The sequence below is a fragment of the Castor canadensis genome, chromosome 10, assembly GCF_047511655.1.
Source record: "Castor canadensis chromosome 10, mCasCan1.hap1v2, whole genome shotgun sequence".
Lineage (NCBI taxonomy): Eukaryota > Metazoa > Chordata > Mammalia > Rodentia > Castoridae > Castor > Castor canadensis.
In genome coordinates, this window is record NC_133395.1 from 144,172,277 (window position 1) to 144,181,084 (window position 8,808).

At 41.5% G+C, this 8,808-nt stretch overlaps 1 protein-coding gene across 1 annotated transcript in view; it reads right to left on the reverse strand.

The window, feature by feature from the left end:
• The window catches only part of C10H3orf20 (chromosome 10 C3orf20 homolog), a 55,583-nt gene extending 55,191 nt beyond the window's left edge, over positions 1–392 (reverse strand). Inside the window, exon 1 of the mRNA XM_074044483.1 lies at positions 133–392. The gene's annotated coding sequence lies outside the window, so the exon portion shown is untranslated. The remainder of the gene's footprint in view (positions 1–132) is intronic.
• Between the last annotated feature and the right edge of the window lie 8,416 nt (positions 393–8,808).

Sequence of the window (8,808 nt, forward strand, 5' to 3'; positions counted from 1 at the left end):
GGAGGGTCTGCTGGGGAGGATGGGCACAGAAAAGCTCTAGAGGCAGTCAGACAAACTGAGTGTGTCTAAAGGAGGGACCTGGGGAGCTGGTGAAAGAGAAGAGCCAGAGAAGGGAGGATGGCTCCACCCTACCTTTATAGTTACAGATCTTGAGGGTGAAAAATCTGCTTGTGGTCTATTGATAAAAGCCTGCAAAAAAACAAACAAGAAGACTCTCAGTTGGCATTCTCTATAGAAACAGGTGATGTGGAAGCTTCTGGTTACAATGGTGGGATGGGCATGGAATTACCTAATACGCACATAAAAGGGCACATAACAGAATGAGGAGAACCTATAGTTCAATGATTAATATAATTGGCCATGTAATCAAATATAAGATCATTATTGAAAGATGTATCATCTTACTAGAGAAAAAAAATGAAAGATGCCATTAACTATAAGACGTATCACAATTTCAGAGATGTTATAGTGTGAAAAATACATACCTTAAAATCAAGACCAAGATAAATATTTTTCCACTTTAACAGAGCTACTTGAGAGTTCTGAGTGCTCAAGTGGGCATTTGGGGCCTTGGGTTTAACAGAGACAGTTATAAAATACATTTATGAAAATGTAAAACCTCTTGATCTTATGTTACACAAGAACAATGACTTATTTCTTTTAATTCTCAAGGAGTTCCCTGAGAATATGAGCCTCCACAAGACAGACTCAGATCCAGAACAGGCAGGAAAGATTCATCTGAGGGAAGCTCAGAGAACAGGGTGTGTGTCCGCTCCTCTGGCCTTTTTCAGAATCTCCTTGCAGGCTCAGGTCACATCTGCTGTCTAACCCCAATGGCCCCACCAGCAGACTTGCCATAATATTGACCATGAGAGCAGAGAAAGGGTGCTGACCTGCACCTTCTGCCCATCCTGGGCAGTCACTAAAGCTGTCACTTCTTTCACCTTCCATCCTGCCAACTGCTTCCCGCACCCAGACAATCCTCATTCTTTCCCTTTTCAAATCCTGTTCTCCAGGGCCACCTAAAGTTCACCATCCTAGGACAGCTTTACCTGGCAGAGTTCACAGAGCAGGTTCATGGCCAGGAGTTGTGTACCCCTCCCCACCTGTGGTGAGAAGCCATTATCTTTCCTGTCCGGCTGATGAACCAGCTCTCAGTTGGGAGTCACCTATCCACAGACTTCAAGCACCAAGGCCTTTCCAAACGCTACAGTCTTCTTCATGGCCTTCAGGCTGTTGCAACCCACCTGACAGGAACAAAATCTCCAAAGAACAAAAGTCCCAATAGAGCAAACTCTGCTAACATTCTGCTGCCTTGGAGATAAGGTTTCCCATGTCAATTTGCTGACCCCAGGCATCTCCACTCTTCAGCCTTGCAGACTCAGAAAAATAGACTCATTTTTTAAATGATAAGTCTACAGAACAAAGAAACTACTCAGAATCTCAGTCATCTGGGCAGCCAGCCAGAGGGATCTGACCCTGACCATTCAGGACAGATTCTTCTTCTTTTTTTAAAGTCAGGACTCAAATGAAGAGACAGCTAACACAATTCTAAAAATCCTTGTAATGTTATCTGGTTGGGGAACTTTTCTTTTTCCTCATCCCCCTAACTAGTTCCTTTCTTTTGAGGTTAATTTTGAAGATAGGACTTACAGATAAAAACTGATTTTAAAACAGCTCTACTGAGATATAATTCACATACCATTCAGTTCACCCATTTTAATATGTGCAATGGTATTTAGTGGATGAGCTATGCAACCAATATCACTATCTAATTTTAGAACATGTCATCACCCCAAAAGAAACCTACTAGCAATCACTCCCCATTTTCTCCGACCCCAGACAACCATTAATCTAGCTTCTGTCACTATAGAGTTGCCTGTTCTAGACACTTCACAAAAATGGAGTCATACAATGTGTTTTCTTTGTGAGTGGTTTTTTCACTTGCCATCATGTTTTTCAAGCTTCCTTCATGCTGCAGTATGTATAAGCACTTTGTTCATTTTTATGACTAGCTGATACTCCATTGAATGGATATGCTACAAATTTGTTGATATGCACTCATTGTTGATATATGGGTGGTTTTTTTGCCTTTATGAATAATGCTGCTGCAACATTCTATACAAGTGTTTGTGTGCAGTGTCAGCAAGCTGCCTCTTAATTTCAGTGGCAGAGGGTTTTTGTTCTCCCAGGCATGTACATCTAAAAGTGGAATTGCTGGGTCATATATAGTCACTCAATGTCTAACTATTTGAAGAGTGCTAAGCAGCTTTCCAATGTGGCTGTACCACTTCATGGTCCCACAAACAATGATGTGTGAGTTCCAGTCTTTCCAAGTCCTTGTCATCACTAGTTACTCTCTTTTTGATTCTGGTGTCACATTAGTGGGCATGAAGTGGTGTCTTATTGTGGTTTGGTTTGCATCCCTACTGACTAAAGATGCTGAGCATCCTTTCATGTGCTTATTTGGCCATTTTTTTATCTTCCCTGGATAAATTTCTATTCCGATCTCAACGCCATTTTTTAAAATATTATTTTAAATTAAATGCAGAGATAATCTGTTTATTACCACATCTCTTCAAACTCAGCTAGATGTGACCATGTGACTGCAGTCTGGCCTGTGAAATGAAGATAAAAGCTGCTGGGCAGAGAACCCTGAGACCTCTTTTTAAAGGAGGCTGCCTTTGTGGAAAGAACATTTTTTTCTTTACCCACTGCCCTTCTCATCCTTCTTGCCTGGAATGGATGAGATAGCTACAGATCTAGCAGCTATCTTGGGCTATGAGGTTACCTTGAAGACGGAAGCCATACATTAGAGGTGGCCCCACAGAGTGATACAGCCTGGGCTCCTGATAACACTGCAGTATCCCTACATCATCCCTTAAACCCCTACCTCCAAATTTCTTAGTGTCTGCAAGGTGACTTTATATGGATCTCTATCCTTGCCATCAAACATGAGTCAGAGCTGACAAGCAGTCATGTTAGATCGTTACTCCCTTCTTTCTGCTTATCTAATTTTAATCTGCCACTCAGCTTTCCATTGCTGAGGCATGGGTCTTACCCTCCAGTAGCTCAATGTCAGAGAGACAGAGCAGAACAAAACTAACTTATAATACACAGTAGGGGTCAAACTACAGAAAAATGTACAAAGGCCATGGAAACCCAAAGGAAGCAGCAATGGAGGGTGTAAGATTGTAAGAAGCTGCCAGGCAGATAGGCAGCAGAGGGGCATCCTGGTCAAAAGGGACAGAATGACAAAGGAACAGATACATCTAAAGCATGGTGGACCATGGGGAGACTGTGAAAGGGCAGGAGGTGAAGCTGGGAAAATGGCCTAGCATCAGCTCATTCAAGGATTTGCAAGTCATCCCAAAGAACTTGGATTTGCTGTAAATTGAATGCTCAACACTTACAGTCATATGACACATATATGACAGTGGTCACATGAGATTATAATGGAGCTGGAAAATTCCCATTGTCTGTGACATTGCAGCTGGCATAACCATCACAGCACACTATAGTGCACTATTCCTTATTTGTGATGCTCCAGGTGCAAATCACTTAAAAGTATGCATATATAAGGGGGAAATTAGGGTTGAGGTTTAAAAGCAGAGAGGGCATTCTTCTTTCCCTTTACTGGCACTGATCCAAGAGCATATTTTTTTTTTTTTATCATACACAATTCTAACACTTAAAAACAAAGACACCAGGCTTCCTTAGGTTATCTGGCCCTGATTTTGTTTGCTGTCTTCTCTAGTTTCTGGTTCCCTCTGGCTTTACTCAGAACCGCTTTGAGCATGGCACCCAGAGAGAAGTGCCTGACTCTGTGAGCAAGCCCAGGGGGGCCACATAAGGTCAGGCAGGGAAAGAAATGTGGGAAAGATGTGGGAAAGAAATGGAGACAGGACTGGGAAGACTTACTGATGATATCCTCTGGACTCTTCAGTACATAAGGCAGTATCTGACAGATGCCTGGATTCTCTCAGCAGAGAGGAAAATAGGAAGACTCGGCCAGAGACAGAAGTAGATCTCAGCAAGCACTATCAGGGCCAATGCCTGGCAATCAAGCTTTACCTTGTGCCATGACAAGGCCCAACATGAACCTCATGGTGACCACCCTCCTGGAGTGGAATTCACTTCTAAACCCCTTGCTCCTCCACCAGGGAGATTTACTATGGTGCCAAGGACCCTTATTGAGACAGCTCTCCTGATAAGACACATCAAGAAACAAAAACAACCATTCTTTTGACCCAGTGATCTCACCTCTGAAAATGCTGCTCAAGGAGATGGTTACAAAAAGGAGGAAGGAAGGTACTAGTGTAAAGACTAATGCTTGTTAAGTCAACCTAAAAGATGCTATGGCCAATTCCTTCCTAACAGAGAAAGAATTCGATAGCCAACAATCAAGATCTGAATAATGATGTGTTACTTTGATGATTAGGCAGCAGTTAAAAATAAGTGAGCAGCTATTTTAGAAATATTAAGCGAAAATAAGAAAACCAAATGGTATGTACACCTTGCACAGTGATCACATTCACTAAAAACCATGCAGATAAAAAATTAGGAAAAACAGATAAAATATATAGAGATTTAAAGAGAATTATTTTGGGAGAAGATGGTAAGAAATTGTATCCCTGAGAAGACAGCAGCACAGTTAACAGATGCACTGTGGGCCTGGTGATCTGGCTGGAAGCAGGGCCCACTCTTACATTTTCTTGTTTTCACAAACAAGAGTCAGTGACCGTTTGTAGAGAGGATGGTATAGGCAGGAGAGAGGGAAGTGCACACACCATATTCCAGTTCAGGGAAGTTTAATACTGGCAATGACCAAGTGGAAAAGCACATAGCATACCCCAAGGAAAACACTTCAAACTAGGCCACACTGTCACCAAACACATGAACTCTCACAGTTAGGCAGAGGGCGGCATTTGGAAATATGGTGGGAACCTTATTTAACTTGACAGTTGAAAAGGAGTATTTCTGACTACTCCTACCACCAGACAAGCACTACCAAAGACAAACATGTATTTACTATGCATGAATATATAAATGCAATATTGGGTCTATTAAGAAACATCATAGCACAACATCAATCCTAGGCCAGGGTGACAAGTTTTCATGAAAATACTGCTTCATGTGTAAATTTGATTTTCCAGTTTTCTAGATAATAACACCAATCCCATCCCATTGCCCCTGGCCTCTCTTACCCAGTGCACCTATGCGCATGTATGCATGAACACACACACACACACACACACACAAATTTGCAAACATGAAGGTAGATGCCCACAGCCTACACCAGTAACATACCTTCCCACACCAGCTAGCAGGGTTGGGATTGGGAGTTTCAACTTTCACCGTTTTAAGTGGGTCAACAAATTCTTCTGAGTCATCACTACTCACCTTAGTCATGTAGTATTTTACACGAACTGCTTGACATAAGTGACATAGCTTGATTTACTGGCTTAAAAGGAAACAACTCACATATGGTGTGGCTATCTATGTTAACTGTAAAGACCAGTACCCACCCCCATTCCAAATTCTAAATTCTACTGCCTCATCTGCATGTCACAAGGTTAGCTGAAAACCATCCCATGGGCTGTATGTACTGTGGCTTTCAGGAGGAATAAATGATCCCACAAGTCTTTGGCAAATGTAAGGCTAAACATAGCAGGAATCTCATGTATATGGATTTGAATGTTCTCCTCTCCTTTGGGAATCTTGCAAGCAAACAAAATGATTTATTGAGCCAATTCAAATGAACTGTACCAATACACACAAAGGCCTGGAGGAGAGATTACAGTGAAAACAAGTAATTCAAAGCAATTTCTTTTAAAATGGTTCACTTGGCTCACCAGAGGCATGAATAAGAGGTATGGTCATCTTCTTCTCTAGGTTTTGTCACTACTTGCTCTCAAGTTAAATGCAGCCATAGGGTATTTTGGATGCTTAATGTATACATGGGAGAAACTTAATTGCCAAACCTTTCATTACTAATGGGAAGAGAATATACAGAACCACAAGACCTACGAACAGTGCTTTGGAACTGCCCTACCCAGTGCAGTAGCTCCAGGTGTGTGGGCCCACCAAGATTAGCCAAGATTAGCATGATGAAAGAACTAAATCACAGTATCACTGATTTAAACTTAAAATTTGATAATTCAGTCACTTGAAAACTTTTAAGTATGTTAAGTATATTTGGAACAACCTGGATAGGAATCTACCTTTTTCAACTACTTTATGACATCCAAATTCAGATCAAATATTCCTGATGAAAAGTTAGTGTCCAAGACAGGGATTTCAGGTGGTATGCACCTATAATCCCAGCAATGGGAGGCTGAGCCTGGAGGACTGAAAGTTCAAGGCCAACCTGGGCTATATAGTAAGACCCTGACTCCAAAACAAAAACAAACACACAAAAAAGTTAGTGTCCAAATTGAGATATGCTGTGATACACAGGGGACTCTGAAGACTTAAATGTTCACACTAAGAAATGTAAAATATCTCACTGATAATTTCCATATATTGACTACATACTGAAATATTTTGAATATTCTGGGATATCCTAAAGTTAATTTCACTTTTTTCAATATGGTTTATAGAAAACTGAAATGATATTCATGGCTTATCTAGTATTTCTATTAGTGCTGTTTTAGAGCATGTATCTAGAGAATTCTAATGCCACCTGCTGGATACCTTGGTATAAACAGGCCCATAAGAAAGGAAGACTTCATGAGGGTGTGTTCATACTAATAGCTCTGTATCTGAAATAGGATATAGCTGAGCTTACAAAAACCAAAATAAATTTATGCTGTAAAGAGGGAACTAGAAATGGGCTTATTTAAGTCATTGAAATACCAGAGAAAAATATGACTTACAGTTATTAGTCAACAGTGACCATGAGTCAAAGTGCTAGCCTGCTTCTGTTCACCCTAAGTGCTTTGGACAATGACAAGAGGTCACAGTGCTAGACACTCCTGTGATAAACTGGTTCCCACTCACAGGGTCTTTCTGCTGCCTGGCTGGTCTTCCTGTCCCTCCTTTCTATTCCACCATCTACCGCTTAACTCTTCCTGGTGCTGTTTTACAAATACATTTTCTTTCCATCTTTCTCATATCGTCTATTCATTGTTCTTGTCCTCATTTTTTTCCTTACAATTCTAATTCTATTTCTTTTAGTATATTCCAATTTTTCTTTTTGTTTCTTTCTCCTTTGTCCTGTATGCTGTTGGTTGGTCTCTGATCCATTTTGAATTGATGTTTGTGTACGGTATGAGGGTAGAAGTCCACTCATTCTTCTGCATGGGATATCCAGTTGTCCCAGCTCCATTTGTTGAAGACTATTCTTTCCCCACTGGATGGTGTTGGCACCCTTGTTGACTGACCAGACGCATAGGTTTATTTCTAGACTGCTTATCTGTGCATCTACTCTTATGCCAGTAAACAATTTGTATTACTGTAACTGTGTCATGAAACCAGGAAGTGAGTCTTCCAAATTCTGGCTATTCTGGATCTCTAGCATTTCCATATGAATTTTAGGATCAGCTTGTCAATTTCTGCAAAGAAGGCAGCTGTTTTAGTGAGTTTCAATGTATATTTATTTAAAAAGGTATATGCCAGGTTAGGCTGACAGAATGACAATAGGACTGGCAACTCTGCTGGTAAGTAAGTTTCTAAGAAGTGCATTTTTGTCTAAATCTGCTTGATACTGGGGCAGTAAGACTAGGAGCAGAGGGTGGTAGAAGAAGCATGAGTGTAGAAGCTAGACCTAAGTTGTGTTTTAAGTCCCAGCTCTGCCACTTGGATGCCACATGACCTCGATTAGTTATTGACTCCTCTTAACGCTCCAGAGTGTGAAGAATAGGGAATTCCATCTACAGTGCTGTGGAAGCAGAGACCAGGCTATCACAGAGGCCCATCAGAGGTCAGGCTCCTTCCCTCACTCCTCTTCTTCCCACTCCTTTAGGGCACTTTGAGGACTTGAGTTGAGTTCTTATAGGACCCACCTGCCTGGAGGTTGGTTGTGGAAATCCCATAGGTCTAGTGACAAGCTCCCAAATGCTTGTCTACAGCTGTTCAATGGATCCTCTGGTCATTCTTTGGAGCCCTGCCCAACTGACACTCTGTGTCAGTTAAGGACATAGGGACCAATCTGCTCCATTCTATATGAGGCCTAGAGCAGGGGGACCATCAGGGAGAACTGGGGTGAGAGAGTAGGACAAGCTAAAAAGCACGTTATTAACTAAGGAGCATTGGTCTCTGATGAGGCCCAGCAGCCTCTGGGAATGCCCAAGTCATCCACACACATTTATCAGATGGCCATTATGCACAAGGATGTGGACAGGAGAATAGCACAACAATAAAAGTAAGCAGATAACTTCAACTTCTAGCCTCTGGATTACAAAGGTGCTCATCCCTAGCCTTATCGCTGCAAATGTGCTCGTGTAATATTGCACCAGCGTCAGGATCTGCTGGACAACTGGATCAATCTGCCTCCATGAAACCATCCTGATCTGCACTCCATCAACAGACCTGGAAGCTGAGTCCTAGAAGTAAAGACACCTACAGGCTAGTATTTGCAAAAGGACTGGAACAGAAACCTTAAATCTAAGTCATGGGAGTAGCTATGAAACAGACAGGATTACAAGTTCCTTTTCTTCAGTAGAATAAATATTTCTACTCTTTTACAACTCACACAGCTATAAATCCAAATGGGTTACAAGTGCACCTATAAGCCTATAAGGAGTAGAGTAGGTAGGTATCCTCTATACCAATTAGTAAGAAATAAACAGCCAAGTCACCAAAGAA